At 30.2% G+C, this 12094-nt stretch overlaps 1 protein-coding gene across 1 annotated transcript in view; it reads right to left on the minus strand.

Annotated features, from left to right (window-relative positions):
* Positions 1 to 9640, minus strand: part of LOC107437956 (semaphorin-5A) — a 276806-nt gene extending 267166 nt beyond the window's left edge. The window contains exon 1 of the mRNA XM_071185935.1: positions 9326 to 9640. The gene's annotated coding sequence lies outside the window, so the exon portion shown is untranslated. The remainder of the gene's footprint in view (positions 1 to 9325) is intronic.
* Between the last annotated feature and the right edge of the window lie 2454 nt (positions 9641 to 12094).

Here is a 12094-nt window from a genome sequence, read left to right on the forward strand (position 1 = left end):
TTCTTTGGCGAGTGGACCACCAACGGAGTCTATATTAAAAAACATGGGCGTAACTCAAGTGGAAATAAATTCAAAAAAAGACAAGGGTGATACTTTAGAATAAATCATTCAGTAGTCAACTGATATTGTGTTGGATAATAAATCACAAAGCCAATTGAAAAACTAATTTTTTTTAATGTTTGAAATTTCAAGTTTTAAGAATTATACAGAATTGAAATATCTCAAATGGATTTTATCGACATTGTTATTCGAAGCTGTGAATATTTTTATTTTCCTGTTGAAAGCTGTAAAATATGTAAAAGGTTCATGAAATTACTTATAAAACGATATTTTTTTTTTATTAAAAATTCTTTCCAAAGGTCAGAATTACCATGAATTTTCTGAAAATTTCTCCTTTCAAAATTAAAAGTGGTATTAAACCTTATCAGACCCAAGGTACTCATTTGTGCAAGTTATCAAATACAGGGAACCTACTACCAGTAAAAATCGAAAACTGGTGACGAACTTTTCTCGAGGCTACTTAAACTTTCAAAAAACGATAACTTCCAATTTAATTTTATTGAATCATGTTCGAAGTTTCATACCACGATAAACGAAATAAAAATTAAACCAGATTGTACGTAAAAAACGACGCAATACACCATGACCTCAAAATAGCTAAATTAAATAACAAATTCTATAAAAAAGCCACCTCTTGTTCTGCAGCACATTTCAATGAAATATTCCTGTCTGAAAATTTAATTGAAGACAAGAGACCGATAGCAACATACTATTCCAGTTATAAATAAAAAATTTAGTTGCATTAAATAAAAATTAAGCAAATGTTTAGTAAATTTTCAGTAATTACTTGAAACAATGTAAATGGTGACTGATGCACGTTAAATCTGTTGAGTCGCAAAGTTCTCCATGTTCTCATAACAAATCAATACATCTGGGGGTACTGAACTGGAGATTGATCGTTTTCTGATTCAGGTCATAAATACGATCTGTGGGTGAATGAATGGGTCCGCCCTATAAACGGGTGTGACGTATGGGTGTGGCAGAAGTCAAATACTTGGCCATAGATGGCGCCACTGGAAAACAAGAACAATCGCACCCCCTCTGCCTTAACAGGCATATGTCAACAACAACAACTTGAAATAGTATATTTTTTAAAAATTTTATATCATATTTTATTCTGCCAGTTGCCAATGACTGACGCGGTCTAAAGGGTAAGTCCAGTGTCAGCAACCGCTTTGAGTTTTGGAAAAATTCTTCGGTATGAGAGAAACCAAAAACTGTAAAAAATTTACTTTTGCAATGATTTTTTTTAATTATTAGAAAAGTCCTAAGAATTCGTGTAAAATTATATGATTTTCAATTTTAAATTTTCTTGGTTGGTGATTAAAAATTTCTTATTCATCAATTATCTTCGGTATAGTTTTATATTTTTTTTACTTATAAATGTAGTAAAACATTTATTATACTTACCACGTTCACGCCGGGAAAAGTGAAAATACTGGTACGGGAAAAGAGAAAATACTGGTAGAAGAACTATTTCAATATTAGATAATATTTGGGAGGAGTTAATCTATTCTCAACAACAACAATTCACTGTAAGGAAATTAATCACGGCGAAGAAGCAATTCAATATAAAAATTGCATCCGTTAAAAACAATTGGTAGTTATGGATTTTTATTATTCCCGGAAAAAAAAAACTAAAAAAAGAAATTTATTTCTACCAGTTTTTACTCTGGTGCGCTGCCAAGATGAGAAAATCTAGCGTGACCCACCGGTGGGTCACCCCGGCGTGAACGTGTTAATAAATACGTAAGAAATAATAAAATTTAAATAATAAATAAATTATGTTCATTAAATGTATGAAAAATGAGATTTATTATTTTAATAAAACTGTTACTTTCTTTAAAAAAATGGTAGTAAAGCATTACATATGCAGATGAAATTTGTTTTTGAGATAAGTAAACAACTCTTGGAGAATCGTAATATACATGCAGGACTGTTTTCTTTACCCCCCCCCCCCCCNGCCCCCCCCCCCCCCCCATTTTTTTTTTTTCGAATTGTGGTGAATATTTTATATTTCAGAATTCGAAAACTGCTATAATGTCTGCTTTTATTTTATTGTTAAAATTCCATAACTGAAAGAGTTCACACATAAATTTGCATGATAACCGTTAACCACAGATATTTTAGTGAAATGAAATGATTTTGTCACCAGATTTTCTAGATTTAACCCCTTGAGGACGGGTGATTCAGAAAAGCATTCGTACAAAATCTGAATCAAGTTGTAATTTAATAAAAAACGGTAACTTAAATGTATTCGTTGCTAATTTGACAGACTTACTTTGCTTTTACTTTAATTATTGTTAGTTTAATCATATATATAATCAATGTTAATTCAAAATATATCTAAATAGTTTTATTTTGAACAAAGGAATGGTGAATTAAATAATTCAAACCATTATAACTCCGCCCACAAATAAACTGCTAAAGAAATACTTTGATTACCAGTTTTATCTTTTTACCCTGATTGATACAGTTTTATGCTGGTACCGATTTGAGACAGTCGGCGCGAAAGGGTTAAATAAAGATAATTAAACTTTTTTTAAAATTTCTATTATTACCGGTTTTCTTTAAATAAAACTTAAAATAATTAAAATGAAAATTAGAATTGTTATGCTATTGAATTTGGCATTCATGATTGTAATGCGAATGCTGATGATTATCAGCAGGTGTTTTAGAAATTCAGTGTTAGGTTACATCATATAATAATTACAAATATATTCTACTTGCCAACTTCCTCCGAAGAGTTCATTTTAACGTGGTGGCAAAATTTATAGAATCATATCATATTCTTTGAATAAATACTATTTAAAATAATTCTGACTACCGAGTCAATATTTTAATAGCGGTAACACCCAAAATTTGATATCATAATTTTTAAATTTTTTGTTGTTTTTCAAAAAGTATATATTATACAAAACAATAGCCCCAAATTTTTTTTTATTTAATTTATTTTACAAGATATTAACACGATTAAATTTTAAAGCTCTTTTTAATTAAAAAATAAATATCTAAGGATAAAATGAATGGATTTTAAAAAAATGTATCTCGTTTCCACGGAAATAATTAAAGTTTTTGATAAAATAATTATAATAAAACAAATGTTTAAAAAATTTTATTTTTATTGCAGAATTAAGTTGTAAAATGAAAAACAAAAATGTTGTTAATGTCGTACAAAGTTCAAACAAAACCCATTTTAAAGTAAATTTTATTCTGAACAAAATGGCTTTTCAAAAAAAAAAAATGGATCGCAATTCCATAAAAAGTTATAGCTTTTTTCTCGAAACGCTGCACCGCGGCGCTCTCTGTGGTCAGCGCTGATTACCTCATGCGCTGCGCGTTTTTTCATGTTTTTACTCGAATTGTAACGGTCGTTTGTTAAGGTAATTGGGAGTGCTGATTCACGTGATAATAATTATCAAATAAGGTGAGTTTCAAACGTTATTTAACTTTTACTAAGCCAATCAACTATCAACTTTATTAAATTTACTATCAACTTCAATAATAATTATTGTTTTTTTAAACATAAAATTACATTTCTAAGAAATACATTAATTCTAAGAATTTGATTTGTATATTTATCACGAAATTTAATTTTAAACTTACAGATAAAATCAAGAAATGGTGAACTATTGCTGCAACCCGCTGAAAAAATTAAAGCATCAAAATGTCTACAAAAATGTTAAACTTGTGACAAAAAATTGGAGTTCGGTATTTTCAAATTTAATTAATCAATTCGTATGTGATTCTTGTCGTCGGACAATTTTTCAGAAAAATATACCCGTAATAATTACTAATGAAAAAAGTAATTCTATTCGTAAATTTGTAAATAATTTAAAATATTAATTTCAAATTAGATAATTCTAATAATTAAAATGTTTTGTTAATTTCAGAAAATAACGAAAATGTGGTATCGAATTTTTCTGATGACGAGTGTGATTTTAACAAGGAGAAAAACGTTTGTTTTAAGAATATTGACCGTCAAGAAAATTTTAAGAAATTAAAGTGAATTTTGCAAGAATACCATACTTATTTAGTTGAAAATTTTGAAACTCTCAAATGTAAAATATATTCTTCTAGTTCCTAGTTTGAACGCAAAAAATTATGCAAATAAATTATAAATAACTAATTATTCATAATATTATTCACCTAAAACTATAAATTATGTATTTACTGTTTAATATAATGTTTGTTATTTTGTGGAACTTTAGTTGAGGTTTTTAAATTCCCTCCAAATTAACTGATAGAGCGCAATTGAGCGATCAGAGGAGTGGAGTGGCAGAGCACGCCGCGTTGCAGCGTTTCGCGAAAAAAACTTTAACTTTTTATGGAATTGCGATCCATTTTTTTTTTTTTTTTGAAAAGCCATTTTGTTCAGAATAAAATTTACTTTAAAATGGGTTTCGTTTGAACTTTGTACGACATTAACAAAATTTTTGTTTTTCATTTTACAACTTAATTTTGCAATAAAAATTAAAATTTTTAAGCATTTGTTTTAATATAATTATTTTATCAAAAATTTCAATTATTTCCGTGTAAAACGAGATACATTTTTTTAAAATCCATTCATTCTATCTTTAGATATTTATTTTTTTAATTAAAAAGAGCTTTAAAATTTAATTGTTAATATCTCGTAAAATAAATTAAATAAAAAAAATCGTTTTGGGCTATTGTTTTGATATATACTTTTATACTTTTGTACTTTGTATATACTTTTATACTTTTGTACTTTGTATATACTTTTATACTTTTCTATATACTTTAATACTTTTATACTTTTTTGTATATACTTTTATACTTTGATATATATTCATATACTTTTTAGAAAACAACAAAAAATGTAAAAATTATGATATAAAATTTTGTGTTTTACCGCTATTGAAATTTTGACTCACATGTATTCCTTGGGTGTCGATTATCAGGGTGAAAAAAGATAAAACTGGTTGGCAAACTATTTTTATAGCAGTTTATTTGTGGGCGGGGAAATAATAGTTTGCTTTATTTAACTCACCACTACTTAGTTCGAATTAAAAATTGTGTAGTTACACTTTTAACACACTAGGATTGGATGTGTTAGATTTAAAGTGAAAGCAAAAATAAGTTTGCCAAATTAGCTATGCCCGAACATAAACTACCGCTTTTAATTTTTTACTATCCTGATTCTGATTCCGTACGAACACATTTAAGATTCTCCCGTCCCGAAAAGGTTAAAGGGCCCGCGCTAAGCGTTCGCCAAGTCGCCAAATGCGATGAAATCGTAAATTAGGCAAAAAAATTGTGTTTTTGGGAAAGATTTTTTCTACCGAAAAGAAAAATATAAANTTGTACTTTGTATATACTTTTATACTTTTGTACTTTGTATATACTTTTATACTTTTGTACTTTGTATATACTTTTATACTTTTGTACTTTGTATATACTTTTATACTTTTGTACTTTGTATATACTTTTATACTTTTGTACTTTGTATATACTTTTATACTTTTGTACTTTGTATATACTTTTATACTTTTGTACTTTGTATATACTTTTATACTTTTGTACTTTGTATATACTTTTATACTTTTGTACTTTGTATATACTTTTATACTTTTGTACTTTGTATATACTTTTATACTTTTGTACTTTGTATATACTTTTATACTTTTGTACTTTGTATATACTTTTATACTTTTGTACTTTGTATATACTTTTATACTTTTGTACTTTGTATATACTTTTATACTTTTGTACTTTGTATATACTTTTATACTTTTGTACTTTGTATATACTTTTATACTTTTGTACTTTGTATATACTTTTATACTTTTGTACTTTGTATATACTTTTATACTTTTGTACTTTGTATATACTTTTATACTTTTGTACTTTGTATATACTTTTATACTTTTGTACTTTGTATATACTTTTATACTTTTGTACTTTGTATATACTTTTATACTTTTGTACTTTGTATATACTTTTATACTTTTGTACTTTGCATATACTTTTATACTTTTCTATATACTTTAATACTTTTATACTTTTTTGTATATACTTTTATACTTTGATATATACATATACATACCTGCCAACTGTTCCGGTTTTCCCGGAAGATTGTTTTTTCATATTTAAAGTGGTAGCAAAATTCATGTAATTTCACTAAATTTTTTGAATTATATTAATAATTATAAATGAGTTTGACCACTACTACATATAAATAATTACAACAAATATATAAAAAGCATATTAGTCCTCACGATAGCGAATTTCAACCTGGTTAAAATATAAATATCTCTTTGAGTAAAACTGTTTTTCGCTAATTGTTTTACTACCACTTTGAAAATCCATTCTCGAAAAGAATGAATGTTGGCAGGTATGCATATACTTTTTAGAAAACAACAAAAAATGTAAAAATTATGATATAAAATTTTAGGTGTTACCGATATTAAAATTTTGACTCACATGTATTCTCAGGGTGTCGATAATCAGGGTGAAAAAAGATAAAACTGGCAGGCAAAATATTTTTATAGCAGTTTATTTGTGGGTGGGGTAATAATAATTTGCTTTATTTAATTCACCACTACTTAGTTCGAATTAAAAATTGTGTAGTTACACTTTTAACACACTAGGATTGGATGTGTTAGATTTAAAGTGAAAGCAAAAATAAGTTTGCCAAATTAGCTATGCCCGAACATAAACTACCGCTTTTTATTTTTTACTATCCTGATTCTGATTCCGTACGAATACATTTATGATTCGCCCATCCCGAAAAGGTTAATCGATGTTCTTTCTGATGTATCAGGGCCCGTAATAAGCATTCGCCAAGTCGCCAAATGCGATAAAATCGTAAATTAGGCAAAAAAAATTGTGTTTTGGGGAAAGATTTTTTCTACCGAAAAGAAAAATATAAAATCCCCTCAACTTGGAAGAAAGAAAAGATCAAAGGGAATTTTTCTGAACAAATCTTGTATTTTTTATTCGATAATAATAATTTCAGTTAGATATCTCACATAACCAATTAAAATTACATTAAATCCAGATAATGTAAGCAACAAAAGAGATTATATAAACATAAGACTAGCTACCATAAATTCACGTATGTTGCCAGATCACATGATATCGTGCACCAAAATTCTTCTTTGCACTTTGTGTCACTAAAGCAGATTAAGTAGTAGCAAGATGCATGTAATCACTCAACAATTTTTGCCGAAAATCTGTTTACTCCGTGACAATATATAAAGTAGCGTGACAGTGACATAATGTTACTTCAGGTTTATCCTTTTATTACTGCTCTAATCTAAGAAGTTATCTAAAATTAAACCCAAACTATTCCTGTTTTTCCCCCTCAAAAACGATAAAAGAACAAAAGCATTTTTCATCACTTCTCCCATTCATTGCTCATGTACTCTTCCACAAATCAAAAAAAATTCTTGATCTGAATTTGCATTATGAAATGATGAAAAATGTAGAATCTGCATTTTTCATCAAATGCAAATGAAAAATGCAGATTCTGCATTTTTCTTAATTTCTTCCATTCATTGCTCATTTACTCCTCTCCAAACTGCAAAATGACTCTTGATTCGAATTTTCACTTTATAAAATAATTCAATTTATAATAAATTTGTATTTTGATTTGAAGTTTACTATGGGAAAAAAAATCAATCATAAAAATTCTTAAGATTTGTCTTTGGCTAAGAATTTTGAAATTTGGCTAATACTTTTGATATTTGGCTGATTTACTGTCTAATTATTTGAAGTCCTTGACGCAGGTTTTTGATATTGACATCTCTTTTTGCATCATGGTTAAGGTAATATGCAATAATCTATCTTTTACCACATCAAATTATCCTGACATAGAAAGTTATTAATACTAAGGATTTTTGAAGTTATACTTCTTATGCGACTTCCAACAAGATTGCGTTAAACGTTTAACGCTACATTTTTATTGGCCGGGAAATCACGTGGTAGGATCCAGTTTTCCCTCATTCATTTCCATATTGAATGAGGCATAAAAATAATAAAAGTATTGTTTTTCTATAAATATTTTTTTAGTTTGTTTTGATGCACATATAATTTAATAGGGTAGTATTTTTTATTTTCAAATTTAGTAGATAAGAATTGTAAAAAATGAGTGAAAACAATCCCACGGACAATGCGACGGATTTAAGGTTATGTCAAGGTACGTCTCTTGTGAATGTCGATTGATTGTTAGGTTTTCTCTCCTGAAATTACATTATGACGTTTTCACATACATTATTAATACAAATACATTTTCCAGGGTGAGACGATGAGGCAACCACAAGCACTTCCACTGGTTCAAGAGATCCACGAGGGAAAAATGCACAATATTACCGTGATTACAGAGCAAGGAAGAGAGCGGAGCAGGAAAAAGAGTAGTTGAATAGAACTAGTGATCCTTCTACGACTGCTGATTCTTCTACATTTAACGTCGCAGGTTGCGAAGTTTAACTTCTTCCGCGCGGAGGGACTCCACGCACTATTTTTTTACTTAACGTGTTAAAGTTTTTGAAGCAAAAGTTCAGACTAACAATTAAAATTTATACGTGAACATTGAGCTATGGAGATTTCATTGTTAGAAATGTTTCATATGACGAAAGTGTAGAAGCTTATACAAATTGACTCAGTACATATACAGGGATGCCAACTTGCTCCGGATAGTGAATAAATATTTTCGAGTGGTAGTCTTTTAACGCAAGATTATTGATTTAGTAAATTCGATTTATAGGATTTTCATTCACCGTTACTTTTAAATAATATAAAGGTTTGATTGATACACCACTATGTTGCAGTTAAAGCATGACGAGCCTTTTAAAAAGTTGTCAAAATTAATCGTTAATCAGCGAAATTCAGTTCGTATTTCTCTACCGTTTTTAAAAATAACTCGGCGAATCCGGAGCACTTGCAGAGATGCCAACTTGCTTCGAACAGCAAATATAGATTTTAAGGCGGTAGTTTATCAATTGTGATTCTTGGTTTAATAAATTCAATTAATGGTTTAATAAATTTAATAGATTTTTATTCACCACTATTTCTAAGTAATTCGTAGTAATTCACCACTTTTAAAAACTTGTGTGAAGCTATACCATTTAAAAAGCAAGCAAAAATAATCAAATACTTGCAAAAGTTACTTTGTAGTTATTTACCGTTTTTTTTAATTATTTTGGTGTGTCCGGAGCAGTTGGCGGCTCTGCATTTGACATCTCGGGATAGAATTAAATAGCTTTTACACAAAATTCTAATTAAAAGCATTTTAAAAACTTACCTTATATGATGATTGTTACAAATCCGTTTTTATCCAAAACTAAATCCCATCTTCGCTGCTGTTTCAAATCACATGTGCAACCATGAAGAATTAAAGCAGATCATTGAAAAATAAAATAAAATTAACGTAATTAATAATAAAAAACCCAGTAAATGTTTTCTCCTTTTGCTTGGTAATAGGTTAGAGTTGCCGAGAAAGGTAAAAGAAACACTTCGCACAATAGGCGGAGTAACCTGAATTTTAGGCAAATATAGAAGGTAAACTGACAACTTCACTTTCGCTGATATGTCTGCGGGCGAATCTGCACCCAACTGAGCTCTTGTTCTCTTTTCGTTTTCTTTTCTTTCAATCTTATTTTACTTATTTCATGATCTCGTGCCAGTGTCCATTAGATGGTTGTTCAGTTATATATTTACAGTCAGCGCTAAATGTAGCAGATAACGTAAAGTTTTGTATCAAATTAGCGTTTAATTGTGTCATCAAATGAATAAACTTCGATAAAACGGATAAATCTGAGAAATTTTCAACAAAACTTGTTAGAATAATCAAATAAACATAATTTAGGTAAATAAAAGATTTAAAACTTCAGATGTCCACTTACATAGTATCTCATCACATCCCTGGTAACGCATGTGGCATTACTAAAAGGGTTGTGGTTGCAACATCTGACTACCTCACCAAAACGTTTTCTCCCTGAATAAAACCCTGTTCATCACTGGTTTGGCAGAAAACCCCTAGTGCTGCTCTAGTTTCGCGATTCATCAGTGGTCCTATCAAAAGTTTAACCTTCGAATTTGGGCACAAAGTCTTCCCAACATGGTAGGTAGGTACGTTATTTACGTCGCACTAGAGCTGCACAATGGGCTATTGACGACGATCTTGGAAACATCCCTGAGGATGATCCGAAGACATGCCATCGCAATTTTGATCCTCTGCAGAGGGGATGTTTCACCTGCTTTGGTAGCCCGACGACCTGCCCTCTAAGTTGAGCACTTTACGGTAGAACAGTTTAACGAGGACCGATACCGCACTCCCTCGGTCTCTATGCAGGCTGATCAAAGTGGTTACCCACCTGCTCACTGACTGCAGCCAGTGATGCTTGACTTCGGAGTTCTACTGGGAAACGTGTGTTTGCGATCTGCGGGACAAAGTAATAATGAAAATATGATTGTGCAACTTTTTAGTTTTTAGAAAAAAAGAAACTCTTTTCGAAGAAAAATTCAAGTCTACACCGTCCCATAATAATGATTTTTTTTTTCATAATAAACATTCACTCACATCTAGTCTCTCTTTACATTTCTCTGAAGTTGATTCATTTTTGCGAAACTTGAAAAATGGATAATCTAGTGTAAGAAAAAGAGTTTAAAGAAAAAGTTTCAAAAATAGGAGCCTCATAACCCCCAACTTTTACGGAATTTATTCAATTTTAGAAAACATTTTCAGTTGTTAATATATAAATTGGAATTAAAAGAATTTTATCCACGATTACATCTAAATAATTCACAATTGGTTACGCTCATTACTTTCGATAAATGTTCTTTTAAAATTCTATTTGCTTCAAAAATTTCTAGTCGGCGAGTTTTTAAATCTGGCCATTGCTCGAAATGAGTGTTTAAAAAAATTGCACAGTTCTTTACTGCGTGTTAACGAAAATGGAGACAGCTTGAAATGCGTGTTTACGAAAATGGACACAGCTTGAAATGCATGTTTACGAAAATGGACACAGCTCGAAATGCATGTTTACGAAAATGGACATAGCTCGATATGCATGTTTACGAAAATGGACACAGCTCGAAATGCATGTTTACGAAAGTGGGCACAGCTCGAAATGCATGTTTACGAAAATGGACACAGCTTGATGTGCATGTTTACGAAAATGGACACAGCTCGATGTGCATGTTTACGAAAATGAACACAGCTCAAAATGCATGTTTGCGAAAATGAACACAGCCCAATATACGTGTTTAAGAAAATAGACACAGCTCGAAAAGCAAGATGTGTTCAATCTTAAAAATTCACCGGCGTTCTTCTTTTGCTGTCAACCGCAGAATAAAATATTTTTCAAAAACGTCGAATTTTGAGGTTGCAGCGTATGCCTAGTCCTAAATAAGTTAAGCGCGACACATTTAATATCATGAAAAACAACAAAATATTGAAATAGCATCCCAAGCATTTAAAGACCTAAAATACAATATATATATATATATATATATNTGTTTACCAACAGGATAATGCACCATGTCATAAGGGTCGACTCGTCATGGATTGGTTCGAGGAACATTCCAGTGACTTTCAAGTCATGTCTTGGCCCCCAAATTCACATGACCTTAATCCAATAGAGCATTTGTGGTCCTACTAGGAAAAACAAATTCGTGCTGCCACGCTACACCCTCGCAATGTGAGGGAATTGCAGAACCAGTTGGTGAGCCCTTAGTACCAGATACCTCAGACTACTATCAGCACCTTGTGGAATCAATGCCACGGCGGGTGCTAGCAGTTTTAAGGGCTAAAGGTGGTCCTACATGTTATTAGCAGGGTGGTCATAATGTAATAGCTCTTCTTAGCTTAATCAAACGTCACACAAATGGGAAAAATTAGAGATTTTGATATGTTCCAAAAACATAAGGCCGTTCACATGCTAGGAAATTTTTATAATATTTTTCTAAAAATTATTACACATTAACTTCAGAAAATAATCTTTTAATTGGCATCTTGACTTTTTATGGCTCTTTGTGGAAGAACAATATCTAAGTCCTTAAATTAATAAGA

The sequence above is a fragment of the Parasteatoda tepidariorum genome, chromosome 9, assembly GCF_043381705.1.
Source record: "Parasteatoda tepidariorum isolate YZ-2023 chromosome 9, CAS_Ptep_4.0, whole genome shotgun sequence".
NCBI lineage: Eukaryota > Metazoa > Arthropoda > Arachnida > Araneae > Theridiidae > Parasteatoda > Parasteatoda tepidariorum.